Consider the following 23,028-nt stretch of genomic DNA (forward strand, 5'->3'; position numbering starts at 1 on the left):
GCCAGCTCCACGCTTGTAGAGGTCTAGACATGGCCCCCAGAAAGGGTGGGCTGTCAAGGCTTCAGCCCTGGGACCCGGGATTTTCAACTTTTTTTTTTTCACGCTATAAATTCATCATAAAGGGGACCCGTGGAAGTGTTGTCGGGGGCCCCGCAAAAGCTCGCAGCCCGGGGTCCTGCTTCAGGATGGGGGGGGGGCCATGGGTCTAGATACTGTGTTTCCCAACCGTCGGGCCGGAGCAACACCTTCTATAGCAGAAGGCCTCCGCGCGAAGCTCGTGACGTCACTGATGTCTCCCATTTCCCTTATAATGTTGGATATACTACTTCCCTTATACTACATTGGATATATTATAACCGATTGGCCGCGGTAAAGGTTGAAAACCACTGATCAGTGGACAAGGACAATAGTGGAACCTAGGACAATTTCCCAAGTTTTTTGTTTTACGGTCCCTTCAATTATTGGGTGGCAAAGGCATTATAGTTGAAAGTTCTGGCTTTCCATAGTTGGGTGAGATGCCCCCCACCCCCTTCTGCCTTATCAGGAACAAAACACAACATGAAGTGGGGACTGAAGTGAAAAGGAAAAACTTTTCCTTCAAGCAAAGAAAAATAGGGAGAAATTTGCTATGAACAAAATTTTGGAAAAACCGCCACCCGCCAAAGCCAAAAATTTCTCGCCGAACCGTTTTCAAACCAGCCCAATTTGGCAGGAAAACCGCCGATCTGGCAACTCATCAGATGACTGCTGATTCTGAAAAATAAAATAAAATGTGTGTGTGTGAGGAAGAGTAACTCTCTCCACTGGTATTTCTTACTTTTCAGTGACCTTTTTTCCTCAATACATCTCTCCAGGAAATTATTTCCTCTCTGCCAACGGCATATAAACAAAAATATAAATATACACACGGTCAAATAGCACCGGGCCTGGCCATCTCTCTTTTTACTCTCAGCTGCTCTTAGGATTCTATAGTTCTTGCAAGTTCCTGTTTGGTACCTACAAAACAATTTGGTGCAGGTTAGTCCAAAACACCACACAGAGACAGAAGAAAAAAATTATATGCATATATGGATAGATTATTCACAGTAGGAGTATTTACTTTATTCATTCCATACATTAAATTGTTCTACACGCATCTATGAAATATTTTTAGAATTTACATTTAAAAGTGAAAACCCAAATAAAAAACTTTGCAAAAAAAAATAAGGATTTTTCTTGAACAGTTTTTCAATCTAAAATTTTCAAGTAAACAATAATTTCTTATTAACGCCTGGATGTAATGTCAAATAAATTATGGCCTCGTAGCGTAGGGAGAAGATTATATTACAAACATTAACGAAATTTTGTGAAAATGCAAAATTAATTTAATAAAATTTTTTCTGATTTAAATGGAAGCATTTAACTACACACATTTTGACATCTTATCCATGAGACATTTATACTTTTATAAAATCTGTTTCGCCGTCCCAAAAAATTGAATTCAGTACAATAGAGATGTGATTGTTAATAAAAACTTCATTTACTTGCTTCAAAGCACGCAATTTTGCAATAGCTTTTGTTTTACCAATTTCTTTTCCTCGATTTTGCAACTTTTATTTTCAAATTCTCCTCTTCCTCCTCCTCCTCTAACGACAGGGTTATTATAGCCAAATCACCATTACTAAATTTGCTGAGCAGTTTTGAACCGGCTACGTACAAAATCATAAAGCAAACTGACACGGTTCGATGGCCAGCATACGGTGACGGCACGGGCTACACGCGGAATGGTGTGGTCTGAAGGGGGACGAGTCACGGCCAAGGGGTCGTTCAAGTATTACGTAAACAAATTTTTCAGCCTTTTTTGACCCCCCCCCCCTTGTCAGCAAAATTTCGTCCTTACTCGTATTTTCATAAGGGGTGGTTGACGACGAAAGCATTATTCACACCCCCCCCCCCTTGTCATCAAAAGTCAGCGAATCAGACCCCCTCCCCCATCGATAATGACGTAATACTTGAACGGCCCCCAACTGATGCCCAAGCTACGGTCCATGCACGGTGCGGATATGCGTGTCCAGACCTTTAAAGTGCAAGCGGTGAGCAGGGGAAGCGAAACAAATAATAACAAAAATAATTAATTTCGGTTAAAGCGGTTTGAGCCAGTGAAAACAGGTAGGCGGTCGCACTATGGCCGCCGTCCCATTGAGTTTTTTCACAACCTTTTTTTTCAACGCGATAAAGGGATTCACTATGGGGACCGTACCCTAAGAATGGAATCAGCAGCGTTGCGACGCTCGATATGCCCTTCTCTCTCGGGTACAAGTACAATACAATACAAATACAACGCCACAACAGGCAAATTGCCCTACGAGGTGGCTGACTTAAGAACATCATGGATCCCCGAGCCATTTTTTGGAGGCCCTACCTACTACTGCTACACCACACATGCACCCCGCCCACACCCCCTCCCCCCCGCGGAACCCCCAACGGATCGGTACATGCGTGAATGTGCATGTACGTGAAGTGTTTTTTGTTTCTCTGTAATGCTTGTTATGTGTAGTGCTGCCATCTGCCACCAGTTTTTCTAACTATGAGTGAAGTGTTATGATTGAATGATTTATCGTTGTAGGACTATTGCTCTCTGTGGCGAGACTTTTTAACGGGGAGATCGGCTCGCATTTGCGCCTTGAAGTTGGGAACCACAGAAAACCAACTTCAGCCGACCACCACTGTGGGGTTGGAACCCGGATCTTCGCATCGCGAGTCCGTCACTATAACCACTCGACTACCACAGCGGCAAAAAAGTACTATTCGATTTTTTTTTTAATAGAGTGAAACACCCGTTTCTCTCAATGAATCAAAGAACTGAATGGATGAACGCCAGGACTCTACCCCCTGACTTATCCCGTTGCCGAGATTTCTTCCAGCCCAGCTTCTTGGCAGTTTCTGGACTAAAGTGTGTATGTATACAGAGCGTAGGTGAAAATTAACGGTCGCCAATCGTCACGTGGCGCCCAGACATTTGAGAGTAGAGAATGTTTTTTGCTCTATAGTCACCGATTTTCCAGTCTCACAACTATGAGAGAAAAAATAAAACAAATGTGAAGGGTCATTTTATGGTATATGGCACTTGGCAGTCATAGGCGGGAATAGACTTGGAAGTCTGGGGGGGGGGGCAAGATGATGATGATGACAATTCATATATGCATATATACATTAGATCAGTCGACTCCACCTTTGACGCTGGGGGGGAGCAATGCCCCCACGCCCCCCCCCGTATCTCCGCCCATGTTGGCAGTGTAAACAATTGGGGAAAATACTTTTTTGGAGATGGCTTTGTGGAAAATCAACATGTGTTCCCATGGGTCAAAAAAGTAAATATCATTTTCCCTCATTCAGACGGGTAGTTTCAACAATATGGGGACATTGAGACGAAAAAAATGTGCCAATTATTTGGTCTCCCTACAGAAAGAGCACGTCTGACAGTGAATCCAGTACTGCAAAGGGGGTAGTTGGGCATTTAGGAGTAGGATCCGGCATTTTAACTCGGGCCTAAAGCCGGGTTTTCCTAGGAATAGGTTTCTTGCGCCGCGTGAACCGAACTGGATCATTTCGCGTCGGCAGAAACTTGTTACGTAATCACGCTACGCGTTTGTGTTTTCCTAGCGTGGCACATCAGCTCACGGTGGCTACATAAAGTATATGGCCCTGGCATCAGCTACTCTGTCGTCTGCATGCTCTGGTTTGAAGGGAAGGGAAAGAAAAGCACAACAAAAAATGAAGGGAAGATCGGTGAAACGCGCGACGCACGACGCATTTGACTCCTCCAGGAGCAGTCGGCCAATCACGCCAGACGTAAATCTCTGTCGTGAGCCGCGTTACGCTCTGTAGCCGGGTTTTCCTAGGAGCAGGTTTTCTATGATGCGTGCAACGTGAAAACGCGGATTGGTCTACGGGAATTCTTCCATTGACATGCATTGATCAACTGACGTGAAAATGATAGCAGTGCTGAGTCATTTTTCTGTTGAACTCGCATGTTAGTGAATAATGATAATTTTTTAACTTCGTGCCAGAGTGTTGATGATTTGAGGCAAGCATTGGGTTCATCAGCTGGCGTTGAACATTTTTATTATCAGTTTTGTCGTCGTAGATGTTCTCTGTTGTTAGTGACGTCATTTGTCCAGCTTGTGCAACGAATATTATTCAAAAGTCTTTTAAACATTTTTTTAAATTAAAACCATACCGCTACGATGGGCGGTTGATGAGATAAAGGCCGCATTAGCACTTACAGGACACCCTGTATATAGGTTATCAAAAATACCCAGCGCTTCAATTACTGGGATGATTGGAAAGTGACAAACCATTATAAAGGAATAAACTGTTATAATGGCAGCATTAAAGATGTGGTAAACCATTGTTGGGAACCACGGTAACCAACGTAAACGTTCCGAAAGTGATTGTTGAGGCCTCAAAATCATTGTTGCCCGACAGTTTTTAGCCCATTTGACCAGCTCTGACGAACTTTTAAAGTAGCCTCCGGATCTTGTTTGATATATACGGGGTGATTATAAAAAAACTATCCCGACATATGGGCCCCTATCATACCATTCACAGAAACTGAATGAAATTTTGGCATAAGGTATTTTGAGGTATGCGCTCAAGAATGATATGGAAAACAACAGTGTCACTCTAACAGTTACGGTTACAGTGAGAAAATTTCGAAAATATCAAATGGCAACACCAAGTTTTTTGTATTGGAATGCGATCTCCATACTGAAAAACACTAAATAGCGTTGGAATGGCACCTGTAGCACGAAAATCCCCGGAGCTAGGCAAGGAAAAAGTAAAAAGGACTTTGCCGTGCATTAATGTTCGTTTCATTCGTCACACCGTTTCTTCGGCTGAGATCCCAGCCTGATTAGTCCTCCACAAGGTCATGTGAAACACAATAAAATGCTTTATTTTATGCTGCTTCTCTGTCCTTATTGGTTGTCCTCACTTTTAGCCTATCTACCGCCGGTGATTTTCATGCTACAGTTGCCGTTCGAATGCTATTTAGGGTTTTTCACAATGGAGATCGCATTCCAATACAAAAAACTTGGTGTTGCCATTTGATATTTTCGAAATTTTCTCACTGTAACCGTAACTGTTAGAGTGACACTGTTGTTTTCCATATCATTCTTGAGCGCATACAGCAAAATACCTTATGCCAAAATTTCATTCAGTTTCTGTGAATGGTATGATAGTTAGGGGCCCATATGTCGGGATAGTTTTTTTATAATCACCCTGTATATACAAAATCTGGCGAGACGATCGGCCTAAAACTAGATTTGTATAAAGAACAGACACTTTCACATTTGTATATAAGATGATAGTTGTGGATGGCTCAGGCCGTGTAGTCATTACGGAATCTCGGGCAAACGATTGGGATGAATCATTCGTACACATATCAGGCTGCGATACTTTTTATTTCTCGAAAATAAATCTGGCAGGAAAAGAGATGGAGTATTGATTTATACTTGAAATTCATGTTCGCTGGCTCGAGAGGGTTACAGTAACGATCCTCCCTCTTCGTGGCCGTGTAACTGAACACGTACTCATTGATGAGTCGTCTTTCAAAACAATAATCATATTTATTTTGATTAAGGAGGATCGAGAAAAATGCTACACGTACACAACGAGCACATCACACCTTACAACACCCCACTAATCGTCATCGTCAGGAAAAAAGACAAGAATCCCCAGGGGGGAGCGTTTTTTCTTTTCTTTCTGTGGCTCCCGCGCTCTCTTTTTCAGGGTAGTTTTTCCCTCTTTTGCTTCTTCGTTTAGCAGCTTCCCTGACGATTCGTCCCGGAACCTTACTCGTCCCCCCCTGGGAGCTCATTGTCTATTTTTTTTGAAGACAACTGAGCTTACCACATTTAGGAAAAGAAATGAACAAAGAAAAACATGTTCAAGCACACATACAAAAATCACTAAATCAACAATTACCATCGTGGGATCAATGAAAATACCATACTGAATACACATTAGTAATACATATGCACTGAAATACATTCACATTTACAAACATTTTCCGTGTACTTTCCTAATATATACATTTCCCGACTTTTGCTTGTCCAGGCGTGCTGCTGAACGTCTGAAAATTCTTTCGGTTTCGAATAATTGCCTGTTAACTTCCAGCTTATTAGATAACCCCATTACGTGGTTCTGAATGTGCTGGACTGATTTCATTTTTATGTGAACAGGAGCGTAGTCCACATCTCCAAATTCTACGTCCTGATCAAATATCAGTCCCACGTGTTGTACTCTGGCAATGTATGGCCTCTGCTTGACTTGGGTTCTAAGGGTCAAATATAGTCATCGCTCCAGACCTCGAATGGGTTTTCGGGTCTCACGATTGGTTGGATGGGTAGGCGATCTTTATACGTGACGGTGCGTCTGACTTGGCATTCTCGACGACTCCTACGAAACTTCTGAACATCCTTATTGATGGTAGGCCAGTAGGACGAAAACTTCATGCGTTGTTTCGTTTTGCGCTCCCCTAGATGTCCTGCCAAAGGTATTTCATGGGCCATCCGAAGCATTTCCATTCGTTTGCAGGTGGGAACGACAACCTGTACGATATTTTCGCCGTTTACGTTCTCGGAGTGAGTGAGAACACCATTCCTTACGCCATAAGATTTTTGCCCCAGACGTACTAAGTTACAGCCCTCCTTGAGATCGCCATCTCCAATTTGCAAACCGATAAAGTCTTTGTCTCCTTTATCGGGGACTTGTGATGCATCAGGGATGCAGTTCCCTCCTTCCACGTTCGAATCCAGGAGTTGTACGACCGACATCGTTGAGTCTCCGGTATGCCGAATGGACCCAGTGAGCTGCACACTTTCTGACAGCGCCTCGTACGCAGTTGAGAATATTAACATGTCGTTAACAAGTTTCTTCGACACGGCACAAGTTACAGGAATGTCGCTGTGCATACCATCATCGATTCTTATCGGGATAACTTTCAGTGCCGCTACCTCAGTTTCCCCGAACGCAGATATTATTCGTATAGTACCTTCTCCGTCGCAGTTCAAAGGCACCAAATCCTCTCTCAGAACTGATATATGAGCTCCATTATCAATAATCGCTTTAAATTTTTTCGTTCCGCATTTGATGGGTGCTATTTTAAGTTCATCGATTTTCCCCGTGACCTTCGCAGAAGACACAGGAACTGAAACCTTCACCGTCAAAATATTCGAGGCTTCACTTGGTTCCACCGTCGTTAATTGACTCTGTGCATTCACAACGGCATGCCCTTTCGCGTTATTGTTGCAAACCCTCGATATGTGCCCAACCGAGCCACACGAATAGCAAGTTGGCTTCACAAAGGTTCTACGTGTTTCGGTTTTGAGTCCTGGCCTGGAATTCGGTGCTTTAGGAGGAAAACTTCTACTGTTACCATATTTGCCTGCTTCATCTTTCACGTTATCATTGCCCGAGCCCACCTTCTTGAAGTTTGACCGCACACTTTCGTATTCATCTAGCTTGTCAGCTAGGATAGACGGAGATATGAAAGAGGCCCATTCGTCCACGAAATGGTCACGTATATCGCCGGGAACTCGTCGCTTTAGTTGGTCAGTAATGACAAGGCTCTTCAGTGTCTCGAAGTCACCATCGTCCAGACCCCGGATCCACTCTTCGAAGAAATTCGATATTTCGAAGACAAATTCTCGCCATGATTTCGCCGGGTTGCGTTGATGTTTGGTGAATTTTTGCCGGAAATGTTCTGGACTTAATTTGAATTTCCTAAGGAGGATCTCCTTAATGTACTCATAATCATCAAACTTCTCTTCCGATTCTCGGGCGATTAATTGGGTTATGTCTGACGGCAATAAGGTCAGCAAAGCTGACACCCAGTTTCTTTTGTCCACCCCGATCCTATTCGCCTGGCGTTCAAATATTATGAGAAATATGGAGATGTCATCCTCCTTGGCGTCAAATTTTGGAACAAGCCTCGTCAGTTCCGTACTGAATGAGGTTAAATTCTGTCGTCCATTTGTGGACGCGTTCGTCCTTTCCATCTCCAGACGGAGTTTTTCCATTCGAAAGAGGTGTTCTCGTTCTTCACGCATCCTCCCTTCAGCTAGGTCACGCTCTTCTCGTGCTTCCCTGTCTCCCTTGATGACGGCTAACTGCTCTCGGATGAACTCCTCGTCATAGCCGTCACATTTGAGAATGCTATTCCTCAAGTCCAATATGTTCGATCCGTCCTTGACCACCAGACCCAACTCCTCTGCCAAAACCACCAAATCATCCCTCCTTGCACGCCCGAGGTATGCCATGTTGCTTGGTATATCGTTGTTTCCCCCCCCCCCCACTTATATAAATGTTCGCACCTAGTCTACGTCATATACTAATGACTAATCATTCGAGAAAAAAAAAAAATATATATAGACAGATATATGCTCAATAATACTGACGTATTTCCAACAAACCAAAAAAAAAATAAAATCGTGCGATAATACTGCTGCTCAAATAATAATAATAATATTTTCAATTATAAACTGACGTTTCAAAAAAAATAATAATAATATGTTCAACTGACGTTTCGAAAAAAAAAAACCATTTGCTGAGCGAATAATACTGACGTATCTTTCCAAGAAGAAAAAAAAAATCAGTACTCACGTAATTACCGCCGTTTCAACACACAACAGAGCAATGATGCTCTCACTTAATAAACAACAGAGCAATGATGCTCTCACTTAATAAACAACAGAGCAATGATGCTCTCACTTAATAAACAACAGAGCAATGATGCTCTCACTTAATAAACAACAGAGCAATGATGCTCTCACTTGACACACAACAGGGCAATGATGCTCTCACGTATATCACTAGAGCTGATGCTCGCCACCCAAACTGCTGGAGCTGATGCTCGCTCAATACGCCACTGAAGCTGATGCTCGCTACACAAACCACCGGAGCAATGATGCTCACCACCTATGCCACTGGAGTTGATGCTTGCTGAATACGCCACTGGAGCTGATGCTCGCTGCCTACGCCTCTGGAGCAATGATGCTCGTCAACTATGCCGCTGGAGCAATGATGCTCGTCAACTATGCCGCTGGAGCAATGATGCTCGTCAACTATGCCGCTGGAGCTGATGCTCGCTGAATACGCCACTGGAGCTGGTGCTCGCTGCCTACGCCTCTGGAGCTGGTGCTCGCTGCCTACGCCTCTGGAGCAATGATGCTCGTCAATTATGCCGCTGGAGCTGATGCTCGCTGAATACGCCACTGGAGCTGATGCTCGCTGCCTACGCCTCTGGAGCTGATGCTCGCCACATACGCCTCTGGAGCAATGATGCTCGTCAACTATGCCGCTGGAGCTGATGCTCGCCACCTATGCCACTGGAGCTGATGGTCGCTGAATATGCCATTGGAGCTGATGCTCACTCAATACGCCACTGGAGCAAATGATGCTCTTCACCTTTCAACTGCAGAGCAATGGTGCTCTCAGGGACCACCCGTCATCAGCAGTCCATGCTTTCTCTTTCAGCTTGACAATGGAGGGACGCTGTGGCCATTTTTTCCTTCTTCATAAGTGTTATTCTTCAAAAATGTTCCCCCGATTTTTTTTTTCAGTTCTAAATCCTGTCGACTGCGCCAGTAACGATCCTCCCTCCTCGTGACCGAATAACTGAACACGTACTCATTGATGAGTCGTCTTTCAAAACAATAATCATATTTATTTTGATTAAGGAGGATCGAGAAAAATGCTACACGTACACAACGAGCACATCACACCTTACAACACCCCACTAATCGTCATCCTCAGGAAAAAAGACAAGAATCCCCAGGGGGGAGCGTTTTTTCTTTTCTTTCTGTGGCTCCCGCGCTCTCTTTTTCAGGGTAATTTTTCCCTCTTTCGCTTCTTCGTTTAGCAGCTTCCCTGACGATTCGTCCCGGAACCTTACTGTTACCAAATACAGATGTGATATTCAAACTACATGGGTTGAGTTCGAAAACAAAGTGTTATAAGCTTATAGTAAGGCCGGTATTAACACTATAAAAGTTTGATAGAATCCCTTGTATAAAACTCAAAAAGTTCAACCAATAAAGCTCATAGGTTATATTCGAGCAAATGAAACTGATAATCTTATTGGTGGCATTTTTCAAGTTTTATAAAATTACTTTTATCAAACTTTTATAGTGTAATCCCGGTCTAAGGGTTTGCTATAATTTGAAGGTTTGTGATTTCTAATTTTTTTTTTTAAATAGTGATCATCACGTATTCCCAAGAGATCTTTACGATCTGCCCAGGGAGAATTGAATTGTCGCTTGAAGTGTTTAATTTTGATTTATTTACAGAATTTTTGAGGTAAGTATAACTGTCTGTTACCCGCGGCTTCGCTCGTGCGGATTTGATAATCTGAGAATTGCTTGGCAATTATTCCTTCGAATAACATTCGAATCGCTGATGACCCCCACTTGGGTATTGCATTTCCAGAAATCCCGTCTAGGCGAGTGTCTATATTATAATACTGGAGGAACCGCGAGACACCCAGGCCCTGTCGCAAGAAACAACGTAAGCTCTTCGTGCCTCCCCGAAGTGGGGAGGTCCAGGGCACATCTCCGGCAAAACCAATATTTATTGATACGTCGAAGATTACATATAGTGAAAGGAAATTAAAAATTATGTAAAACGAAGAATCAAATTAATCAAGTTAAAATGCAACGAGCACGGATAATAATCATAGAAAGTTGTCATATCGCAAAAGGCGCAATTTGATTAAATTAAATTGAAATTAAATAAATTCGATCAAGGATTGATTGTGACAAAGGCAGAGCAATATTGGAAGCTATAAATATGCAATTCCATCAGTACTATTTGTGTTTAATATTATAATACTGATGGAATTGCATATTTATCGCTTCCAACGGCTTAGGCTCAGCGATGACACCACCATAAAACTTTTGAACCCCTCCCTATGTCCCTCTTACAGTATTAATGTTTGAAAAATCTATCGTTAGCGAGTTTTAACATTACAAAAAAATACTCACCAAATTTCATATTTAAAGCTTCGGCGATTTCGGCTCAGTAATTATATATTGTCCTATATAACCTTTGAACAACCCACGACCGCTTTAAAGGCCGAATTTCCAAAAACCCCTCTTGGTGAGTCCTGACGTCATGAAATAAAAATACTAACCAAATTTCATATAGCTCCAGCGGTTTCGACCCCTCTCATCCTTTCTGCCGAGGGTTATTTAGTGGTGGTCCCATGGCTCTGTGACTTCTGGTTCGCGAGTTATAAGGGTTTGTATCAGAGGGTTGACGAGAGCTCGTCCACTCCCTGGACCAGCGGCGATTGGCGGAAATTTTAAAACAACTTTTGTTTTTTGAACGGTTGCACGTAGAAAAACGCGACAAATACCTTGGTCTTGAAATCGACCATGGCCGAGCCAATGGAGTGGTTGCCGAAGCTCTAGAACGAATGCTTGATATTTTCCCATGGAATTCACCCGTTTTCGACCCGATTAAAATGCGATGACAACGGTGGGAATATGTCACCGCGATGGGCGGAGATACGGGGGGAGAGTCAAACGTGGAGTCGACTGATCTAATATATATATATATATATATATATAGATGAATTGACATCATCATCATCGTGCCCCCCCCCCCAGACTTCCAAATCAATCTCCGCCTATGGTCACCGCCGCGAGGCCTGTGATCTGCGAGACGAAAGGAAGACGACACCTATAAGGAACAGGCAATGACTGTCAGATTGTCTCGAATCAACGAAATTAACACTTTCTGAAAGTGTAAACCCGAATTCTCCACCCCGATAGCTTGGTTGATGTCATTTATATATCATCCAGCCGCCGCCTGGCAATTTGCCCATTGAAATGAAAAGTTCGGCCTCTAAATAATGCATCTTAAAGATAAAAAAAAAAGATGGAGAACTCATCGTTTTCCTTTTTTTGAAAAGATTTCATTAATGCTGGAATTATTTCCTTTAATTAAGCCGCTGTGGTGGTCGAGTGGTTATAGCGACGGACTCGCGATGCGAGGATCCGGGTTCCAACCCCACAGTGGTGGTCGGCTGAAGTTGGTTTTCTGCGGTTCCCAACTTCAAGGCGCAAATGCGAGCCGATCTCCCCGTTAAAAAGTCTCGCCACAGAGAGCAACAGTCCTACAACGATAAATCATTCATTCATAACACTTCACTCATAGTTAGAAAAACTGGTGGCAGATGGCAGCACTACACATAACAAGCATTACAGAGAAACAAAAAAACTTCACGTCAGGTTTCACTACACGTACATTCCCGCATGTACCGATTCGTAGGGGGTTCCGCGGGGGCGGGGGTGTGCATGTGTGGTATAATTACAAAATTAATAAGATATAATTTTCACAATCAATGAAGCAAATTTCAGTATTAATGAAAGAAACGTATCTCCGGAATCGAAAGCAATTATTTTCCAGAAGTTACGAAAAAAATACAAATACAACGCCACAACAGGCAAACTGCCCAACGAGGTGGCTGACTTAAGAACGTCATGGATCCCCGAGCCATTTTTTGGAGGCCCTACCTACTACTGCTACATGCACCAGGCCAATGCAAACCTACAGAAGATGATGGCCATAGCAGGTCCAAGATGGGGAATTAACCAGAGGATGAGGAGAGTGCTCTATGACCAGGTGGCAACCAAGACAGTAACGTATGGAGCAGCCGCGTGGTACGCTAGCCCGACAGACAAAATGAAAAGACAGCTCGATACCATCCAAAGAGGGTTCCTGTTCTTTATGACAAGGGCGTATCACAAAATATCGACGGCGGCAATGCAGAGCATAGAAGGAGTACCCCCCCTGAGTTTGTATACCGACTTCGTATGCAAATCAGCGAGAATATCCAGACTCAACAGAAGGGTGACAGTTGCAGAAAGGCTGATAGTACCAGAGGAGGTGGAGGGAAGAGCTATAGGATGGGGCGACCACCCAGCTAACGAAATCCAGGAGCAACAGGTCGTAACGACGGAGCGAGAAGAAGCCATCTCATACGAGGGAAGGACAATATTTACGGATGGGTCCAAGACGGATAGTGGAACAGGAGCAGCGTACGTGGAGTATCAAGGGGGTGAAAGAATCAAGTCCTGGAGAGAGAAACTGAGAGAGGGATGCACGGTATTTCAAGCAGAGCTGTGGGCGATCCGAAAAGCAATGGAACAACGGGAGGATAATTTGGAGAAGATGACCATATATTCAGACAGTAAATCAAGCTTGGAAGCTATCAGGGACCCTTTAACAAGACACGAAGATGCTAGAGCCATAAGAAGAATACTGAAAAAGAAGAGGAATGTAGCACTGATGTGGGTGAGAGGCCATGTGGGCGAACGTGGAAACGAGGAGGCAGATCAGTTGGCGCGGGAAGCGACGAAACTGGAGACAACGTCCCAGGAGAAGAAGATCGCTGCGGCAACGGTCAAAAGAATAATTAAGGGGCAGACAATAGTGGAATGGCAGAAGCAATGGAATGATCCAAAAACAAACGGACGGCTTATTCATAGAGTCATCCCAAAAGTCCAGTGGAAAGAACGTTACTGGAGTAGGGAAAAGACAATCTTCTTCTCGGGCCATGGACCATTTCCCACCAACTTCAAGCGCTTCAAAATTTCCGACAACGAGCAATGTATATGCGGAGGAGTGGGAAGTCCAATTCACTTTGCTACGGAATGTGTCCACACCAGTCGTTTCCACTTAGTTAAGCCACGGCCGCAATTGGAGAACGAGTGGTTTAAAAGAATGGCCAAGGATGATGAGGCACTCGGGAAAATCAAGGAACTGGTCGGCTTTCTGGAAGAGAGTATGGAGTGGCTCCATAATAAGCGGACGGGTGCGGCAGATCGAGCGACGAGCCCACCTGCACCCAGGAGAAGGAGTGAGAGAATCAGAAGGCGTCAGGAGACAGAACAGGAGACGGGACGACAGGGAGAAGAAGAATGGACTGAGGAGGAAAACGAAGATCAAGAGGCAGACGATCCAGGCTCCGACTCCGACTTCCAATGAGGACGAGGCGAAGAAGGAGGAAGTCACGAATTAGTATTTAATTAAATAAGGGTGTCAGGCAGTTGAATGCATACAGTCGCTTTCGTGGCCCGGGGTATTTGGGGGGGACACACACTCATACTTCCGGCACAACTCAATCGGTAGTAAATTGCCTATGGCGATAGACCGGAGTTGTGCTTGGTTTGAATGAATGAATGAATGCTACATGCACCCCGCCCCACTGGAAAATAATTTCTTTCGATTCCGGGGATTCGTTTCTTTCATTAATACTGAAATTTACTTCATTGATTGTGAAAATTATATCGCATTAATTTTGTAATTTATTGCTGCAGTTATTTCATTGTGAAATCATACTCATTAATTCTGGAATTGGCACTTTCATCAATGCTGAGAAATTATCTTTAATTCTAGAAAAATTTTTCCTTCATTAATTTTAAAATTCTCTTACATTCCGGTATTATATATAACGCTTTCATCAATCGGAAATTACCTCTTTCATTGATTTTTTTGGAATTATCTGTCTCCCTTTATAATATTACTAGGGGGGCAAAGCCCCCCTGACGCCTACGGCGTCCAACCCCCCCCCCCCTCCCAACTCCTCCAATGGAGCTAACTACTCGTCACATCTTTTTTAATTATAAAGCAAAATATTCCTCAGGCATTCCAAATGCCAGCGAAATAGTCAGTTCCCATTCTGATTTTGATAAGCAATGCACTGCCATCATAAATACAACAGAATACTCGATGCACCGCAATACATACGTGATACATACACCATGATAGGCAATACAGCATAATAAGTAATGCATCACTATATGCAATGCACCACCATATCAGCAATATAGCAAATTAAGTAGCGATTCACTATATACGGTGTATCACAACACGCAAAGCACCACTATCGGCAATAAAGAACAATACTCAATCCACCACTATATGCAGTGCACCACAATACAACACAAAACACAATGTACCACCATCGGCAATGCAGCAATAAGCAATGCACCAACATCAGCAATACTGCAAAATAAGTAGTGTACCATGATAAGGAATGCACCACAATACGCAATACAGCGCAATACGCAATGCATCGCAATAGGCAAAGTACCATAATATGTACCACATTACACCGTAAGCACTGCATTACAATAACAATACAGCACAATATGCAATGCACCACAGTACGCAATGTATCGCATTCAACAAAACACAATAATACGCAATAAGCACTCTGCGTTGCAATAAGCATTACAGCATGCGATGCACTACAATATGGAATGCACCACTATTTGCAGTACGCCGCAATAAGCAATACACCCCAATATACAATAAGCACTCATTAAAATAAGCAATACAGGTGGATATGCAATCCACCACAATACGCAAACGCGATGTATCGCATCAAGCAAAGCAGAATAATACGCAATGCACCTCAATACGCAATAATAACTGCATTACAATAAGCAATACAGCACGTTATGCACTACAGTACGTAATGCATAACAGTAAAAATCAACAACCAGCAAAATCCGCAATGCACTGCAATCAGCGAAACATCGCAGTAAGCAATATACCACAATACGCAATACAGACTGCATCGAACTGCATTATAATAAGCATTATAATAAGCAAAACAGCATGCGATGCACTACAATATGTGATGCATAACAATACGCGATGCACCACAATCAGCAATGCACCATATTGCAGTGCACTACAATAAGGCCTACAGCACAATCAGCAGTAGACACAGCATTATACTAAGCAATATGGAACACGATGTACTACGTAATGCATACAATACGCAATGCACAACAAAACGCAATACACCAAAATACGCAATACGTACTGCATTATAATAAGCAATACAGTACGCGATGCACTACAACACGTAATGCATAACAATACGCAATGCACACCATAATGAGCAATACAGCTCAATGCGCAATAAAGCACTATACATCGCAATAAGCACCGCAATACGCCATAAAACCACTGAAACACAATAAGCAAGCGATACACTATAATCAGCGATGCACACCTATTTGCAGTACACCAAAATAAGCAATACAGCCCAAAACGCAATGCGCCACAATAAGCAATACAGCCCAATACGCAATGCGCCACAATAAGCAATACAGCCCAATACGCAATGCGTCACAATGAGCAATACAGCCCAATACGCAATGCGCCACAATACGCATTAAGAACTGTATTGCAATGATAAATACAGTACACGATACACTATAATGCAATTAGCAACGCACCAGAATAAGCAATTCAGCACGCGATGCACCACAATACATATAACTATATGCACAATACAGTACAATACGCGATGCACCACAATACATATAACTATATGCACAATACAGTACAATACGCGATGCACCACAATACATATAACTATATGCACAATACAGTACAATACGCGACGCACCACAATACATATAACTATATGCACAATACAGTACAATACGCGACGCACCACAATACATATAACTATATGCACAATACAGTACAATACGCGATGCATCACATAAGCAATGCATTAGAATAAGCGATACAGCCCAAAACGCAATGCGCCACAATAAGCAATACAGCCCAATACGCAATGCACCACAATACGCATTAAGAACTGCATTGCAATGATAAATACAGTACGCGATACACTATAATGCAATTAGCAACGCACCACAATAAGCAATTCAGCACGCGATGCACCACAATACATATAACTATATGCACAATACAGTACAATACGCGACGCACCACAATACATATAACTATATGCACAATACAGTACAATACGCGATGCATCACATAAGCAATGCATTAGAATAAGCGATACAGCCCAATACGCAATGCGCCACAATAAGCAATACAGCCCAATACGCAATGCGCCACAATACGCATTAAGAACTGCATTGCAATGATAAATACAGTACGCGATACACTATAATGCAATTAGCAACGCACCACAATAAGCAATTCAGCACGCGATGCACCACAATACATATAACTATATGCACAATACAGTACAATACGCGATGCACCACAATACATATAACTATATGCACAATACAGTACAATACGCGACGCACCACAATACATATAACTATATGCACAATACAGTACAATACGCGACGCACCACAATACATATAACTATATGCACAATACAGTACAATACGCGATGCATCACATAAGCAATGCATTAGAATAAGCGATACAGTCCAAAACGCAATGCGCCACAATAAGCAATACAGCCCAATACGCAATGCGCCACAATAAGCAATACAGCCCAATACGCAATGCGCCACAATACGCATTAAGATCTGCATTGCAATGATAAATACAGTACGCGATACACTATAATGCAATTAGCAACGCACCACAATAAGCAATTCAGCACGCGATGCACCACAATACATATAACTATATGCACAATACAGTACAATACGCGATGCATCACATAAGCAATGCATTAGAATAAGCGATACAGTCCAAAACGCAATGCGCCACAATAAGCAATACAGCCCAATACGCAATGCGCCACAATAAGCAATACAGCCCAATACGCAATGCGCCACAATACGCATTAAGATCTGCATTGCAATGATAAATACAGTACGCGATACACTATAATGCAATTAGCAACGCACCACAATAAGCAATTCAGCACGCGATGCACCACAATACATATAACTATATGCACAATACAGTACAATACGCGATGCATCACATAAGCAATGCATTAGAATGAGCGATACAGAATGCGATGCATTACAATACGCAATGCACCAAAAATAGCAATGTACCACTATTTACAGTGCCTCGCAATACAGCATAAAACGTAATGCTCCACAATACGCGATGTATGGTGCGACGCAATAAGCGAAGCACCATAATATACGCAAAAATTACTGTATTACAGTAAGCAATATATCACGCGATGCGCTGCAATGTGCAATGCACCACAATAAGCAATACAGCATAATACGCAATGCACCACAATAAGAAATACAACATAATACGCAATGCACCACAATAAGCAATACAGCATAATACGCAATGCACCACAATAAGCAATACAGCATAATACGCAATGCACCACAATAAGCAATACAGCATAATACTCAATGCACCACAATAAGCAATACAGCATAATACTCAATGCACCACAATAAGCAATACAGCATAATACGCAATCCTACGCCATCGGCGATTCGGTGCAATAAGCACTGCATCATTTTAGGCAATGCAGCACAATAAGTAGTACCTTATATTAAGGGCACCACAAAAAACAATGCACCACTATATCAGGGCACCACATTTAGCAATACAGCACAATACATAATTCACCTCCATCGGCAATACAGGACAGTGCTTATTGCTCCACCATCGGCAATACAGCACAGTGCTTATTGCACCATCATCGGCAATGCAGCACAATAAGCAATGCGCCACCACAGGCAATACAGCACAAAAATTAGCGCACCACCATATTCAAAGCACAACAATAAGAAATGCACCAGTATATTCAGTGCACCACATTAAGCACAATACGCAGTACACCACAATAGGCAAAACGACAAAATGCGTAATTTATCCCCATCGGCAATACAGCACAATAACAAATACACCACCACCGTAGGCAATACAGCACAATAACAAATACACCAGCATACCTCATGCACCGCAATACCGCATAATATGCGATGCATCGCACTAAACAAAGCACCATAATACGCAATGAGCCACAATAATCCATAAGCACTGCATTACAGTAAGCAATACAGCACTCAGTGCACTACAATCGTAAAGCATCACAATCAGTAATGTGTGTAATCAGTAATATTGTATACCACAAATAAGCAATGCAGCATAGTATGCGATGCATCGCAATAAGCAAAGCACTATAGTACGCAATGCACCACAATACGCATTAAACGCGGCATTGCAATTGACAATACAGCACGCGATGCACTACAATATGCAATGCCCCGCAATCAGTAATGCACCATTATTTTTTCAGTGCCACAATAAGCAATGCAGCACAAGTATTCATCCTCGACGCAAAATGAAACCTGTCAATTTCCCCATAAAGAGATCTGTCCAATTCCTCACCCTGGGTACCCGGACCCTGTGTGTTGGAAGCACTGGTGATGTATACATACCTCTGGGTACATGCACAAAACTTGATCCCTACAGCTCAAGCGGTTCCCGATGTCCTCAGGTGTTAAATGAATACTGGACCCAAAATCGTAACTGACTTCCGTCACTCGGTTGCTTAGCAACAGGCCCTTTTCGAGTTTGTGATTTTATATTATAGAGTAGATATATATATATATTTATTAACAATCACATCTCTATTGCACTGAATTCAATTTTTTGGGACGGCAAAACAGATTTTATAAAAGTATAAATGTCTCATGGATAAGATGTCAAAATGTGTGTAGTTAAATGCTTCCATTTAAATCAGAAAAAATTTTATTAAATTAATTTTGCATTTTCACAAAATTTCATTAATGTCCGTGATATAATCTCCTCCCTACGCTACGAGGCCATAATTTATTTGACATTATATCCAGGCGTTAATAAGAAATTATTCTTTACTTGAATTTTGGATTAAAAAACTGTTCAAGAAAAATCTTTTTTATTTGGGTTTTCAATTTCAAATGTAAATTCTAAAATATTCAATAGATGCGTAGAGAACAATTTAATGAAAATGGAATGAATAAAGTAAATACTCCTTCTGTAAATAATCTATCCATATATGCATATAATGTTTTACTTCTGTCTCTGTGTGGTGTTTTTTATTTGTACTAACCTGCACAAAATTGTTTTGTATGCACCAAACAGGAACTTGCAAGAACTATACAAGCTTAAGAGCAGCTGAGAGTAAAAAGAGAGATGGCCAGGCCGGGAGCTATTTGACTGTGTATATACATATTTTTGTTTATATGCCGTTGGCAGAGGGAATAATTTCATGGAGAGAGATATTTTTTGAGAAAAAAAGTCACTGAAAAAGTAAAAAATACCAGTGGAGAGAGTTGCTCTTCCTCACACACACACATTTTATTTTATTTTTCAGAATCAACAGTCATCTGTTGGGGCAGATGGTGTCAAATTGCCCAGCCTCAAAGACCCCAGCTGTGGGTGTATCGCATCCTCACAGTTACGTAGAAACAGCATATCCCACTGTGTGTACCTATGTAGAATCTTCTAACCCAGAATTCGCCCCTCTGCACATTGCGATTGGTGACAAATGCAGTGGAAATCGTTGGTCTCCCAGAGCGTTTTTTCCGTTTGCATAACAATATTCGATAATCTAAAGTATTTATTGCCAAAGTCAGTCTCTCGAACAGCAATGTCCGATGTCATGGCCTTCACAAGAGAGCACCGAATAGTGTTCAGTGGAGGAGTGATGACAGAGCACCAGCCCCGGGAACTAAGACGATTATTATCTCTTTTTTTTCACTGCATAAATTTACTACACAGGATCCCCATAAAAAGCCCGATCTGGAAACAGACCAAAGATCCCAGCCCAGGGATCCTGTTGCAGGATGTGTGGGGGGGGGGCATGTCAGATATAGCGAAGCATGTTGCGTGTTCTGATTCTTGTTCTTTCATGTTGGGTAAGTACTGAATTTAAAATGTTTCCTATATTTTCATATACGGGGAAAAAAGTTTGAACCATTCTCTATCGAATGCATGTTCCAACCGAAATAGTGTTTTATTTATGGAGCATTGAGGATTGAACACATTCACAAAGTTTTTAAGTTCATTATTCTATTACACTGGTGAAATAAATTAAGAGAATTTGCATATTTTATCGAATTTCATGAAAAGAACTGAACTGAATGTAAAACCACTGCTTCTAGACAAAAATGCAAATCTTGTACGTCAAATACGTAAGAGTACACGTGTGTGTAGGCGAAGCCAGTAGAGAAACAGGCTGCATAAGCGCGCGTAAGTTAAGACGCATTCCGTTCGCTAGCACACCTCGGCGAATTTCTTGGTGTTATTTTGCAGCAATCGGTTAATTTCAAATTGTAACAGGAAAAATGAGTAACCACCAACGTTTAGATGATGGTATGAGGTGGCGAATTGTAGGGAGGCTAGAAGCAGGCCAATCTCAAGTCCAGATTTGCAGAGAGTTCAATTTAACGCCCAGCGTCCTGTGGAACTTATGGAAACAGTTCCAGGATACCGGATCCATCGAGAGAAAGCCTGGGCAAGGTCGTCCAAGAGCCACGACGGCCAGAGAAGATCGCCATTTGTCGATTATAGCGAGGCGTAACAGGAGTGCTACAGCTCTCTCGTGACTTGTATGCAGCCACAGGAACCCGTGTATCAAGGGTGACTGTTTCCAAAAGACTTCATGAGAGAGGGTTGTTTGCAAGAAGACCTGCTGCTTGCGTCCCGCTCACTTCTACGGACAGGAGAATCCGTTTATCATGGTCCAGAGAGCATAGAGATTGGAGTATGGATCAATGGGCGACCGTTCTCTTCACTGATGAGTCCCGGTTCAGCCTAAGCACCGATTCTCGCCGTACGTTCATATGGAGAGAACCGGGGACCCGCTACCTACCCTCCAATGTCCGTGAAATCGACCATTATGGCGGAGGAGGTTTAATGGTCTGGGCAGGCATCATGTTGGATGGCCGCACACCTCTCCATGTCTTTGAAAGAGGCACTGTGACTGGTGTGAGGTATAGGGATGAGGTCTTGGAGCCCTATGTCCGCCTTTTCAGGGGTGCAGTTGGCCCTGAGTTCATTTTAATGGACGATAACGCGAGGCCACATAGAGCTCTTCTGCTCGACGATTTTCTAGAGAGTGAGGATATTTGCCGGATGGATTGGCCAGCCAGATCTCCAGACCTTAACCCTATAGAGCATGTCTGGGACGTTCTGGGAGGGCAATTGCAACTCGAAACCCCCCCCCCCCTCCGGGAACCATCCAGGGAATGAAAACTGCGTTGCTGAACGAGTGGGACCAACTGCCACAGGAAATGATAAACTGCCTTATTTCAAGTATGAAATCACGCTGCGAGACCTGTATATCTGTAAGAGGGGACCATACCCCCTATTAACCCATTTTTTTGTTTATTCTGCAACCGCTGTTTCATACCTTCCGACTACAACGAGTGTTACGCACGATCATGCGTGTGTATTACAATTATTGAATGGTTATTTGTTTTGTATTGTATCAATGTATGTACGTATCAAATTTCATTAAAATCGGTTACAGTAGTTCTAGAGATAATCGACCAAGTCTGCAAATTCCCTTAATTTCTTACACCAGTGTATTATTTCAATAGAAATCTCCAAACGCAATTTTGTTACATGCTATTAAATAGGGGGAGGGGTGTTTGTCTGAAAGGGAATATTTTTAAGCTCATGTGGAAAGCCTTGAAACTTGTACTAAATGTCGAAACTTCGGCAGTATTACGATAATAATTTCAAATCACTCATTCTCAATGTCCCAGTTAGCGCTGAGAAATATCCGTACAAAAAAAAAATAATTAAACACACAATTAAATGTTAATTAACACAAAAATTGATGGACATAATTTTAAACTAATGTGAGAAACCGTTTTCGAAACTAATGAAAAATTTAAAATCGAGGGATTAAAAATAATTGGGAGAAATAATTTCAGTACCAATGAAAATTTAGAATTAGAATAAAAGAAATAATTTCGGAATAGATTAAAATTTAGAATTAACGGAAAAAATAATTCCAGGACTATTAAAAATTCAGAATTAATAAAAGTAATTATGCCGAAATTGATTAAAATGTGAAGAAATAAATGGAATTAATAATTCAACAATTGATGAAAATTGAGAAGCGGCAATAATTAATGATTGTACTGAATCCAACGGAATTTTGTGACGGTTTGGTGTTGATACCGATTGTTAATTAGTTATGACATAATAACCTACTCGAAGAAATCGTTAACTAATCATTAATATAAGGTAATCAATGATTG

The 23,028-nt window shown here is 42.2% G+C and overlaps 1 long non-coding RNA gene across 2 annotated transcripts in view; it reads right to left on the minus strand.

The window, feature by feature from the left end:
- The window catches only part of LOC149081345 (uncharacterized), a 210,949-nt gene that overhangs the window by 16,827 nt on the left and 171,094 nt on the right, over positions 1–23,028 (minus strand). The window contains exon 2 of one of the 2 annotated variants that reach the window (XR_016193430.1): positions 909–996. This is a non-coding gene — a long non-coding RNA (uncharacterized LOC149081345). Of the gene's footprint in view, positions 1–817; positions 997–23,028 lie in introns of both variants that reach the window. The other variant, XR_016193431.1, reaches the window with a different exon arrangement.

This window comes from Pholcus phalangioides, unplaced genomic scaffold, assembly GCF_987345545.1.
Source record: "Pholcus phalangioides strain wild (caught in Gottingen) unplaced genomic scaffold, Ppha-v1.0 ptg000010l_1, whole genome shotgun sequence".
NCBI classification, from domain to species: Eukaryota; Metazoa; Arthropoda; class Arachnida; order Araneae; family Pholcidae; genus Pholcus; species Pholcus phalangioides.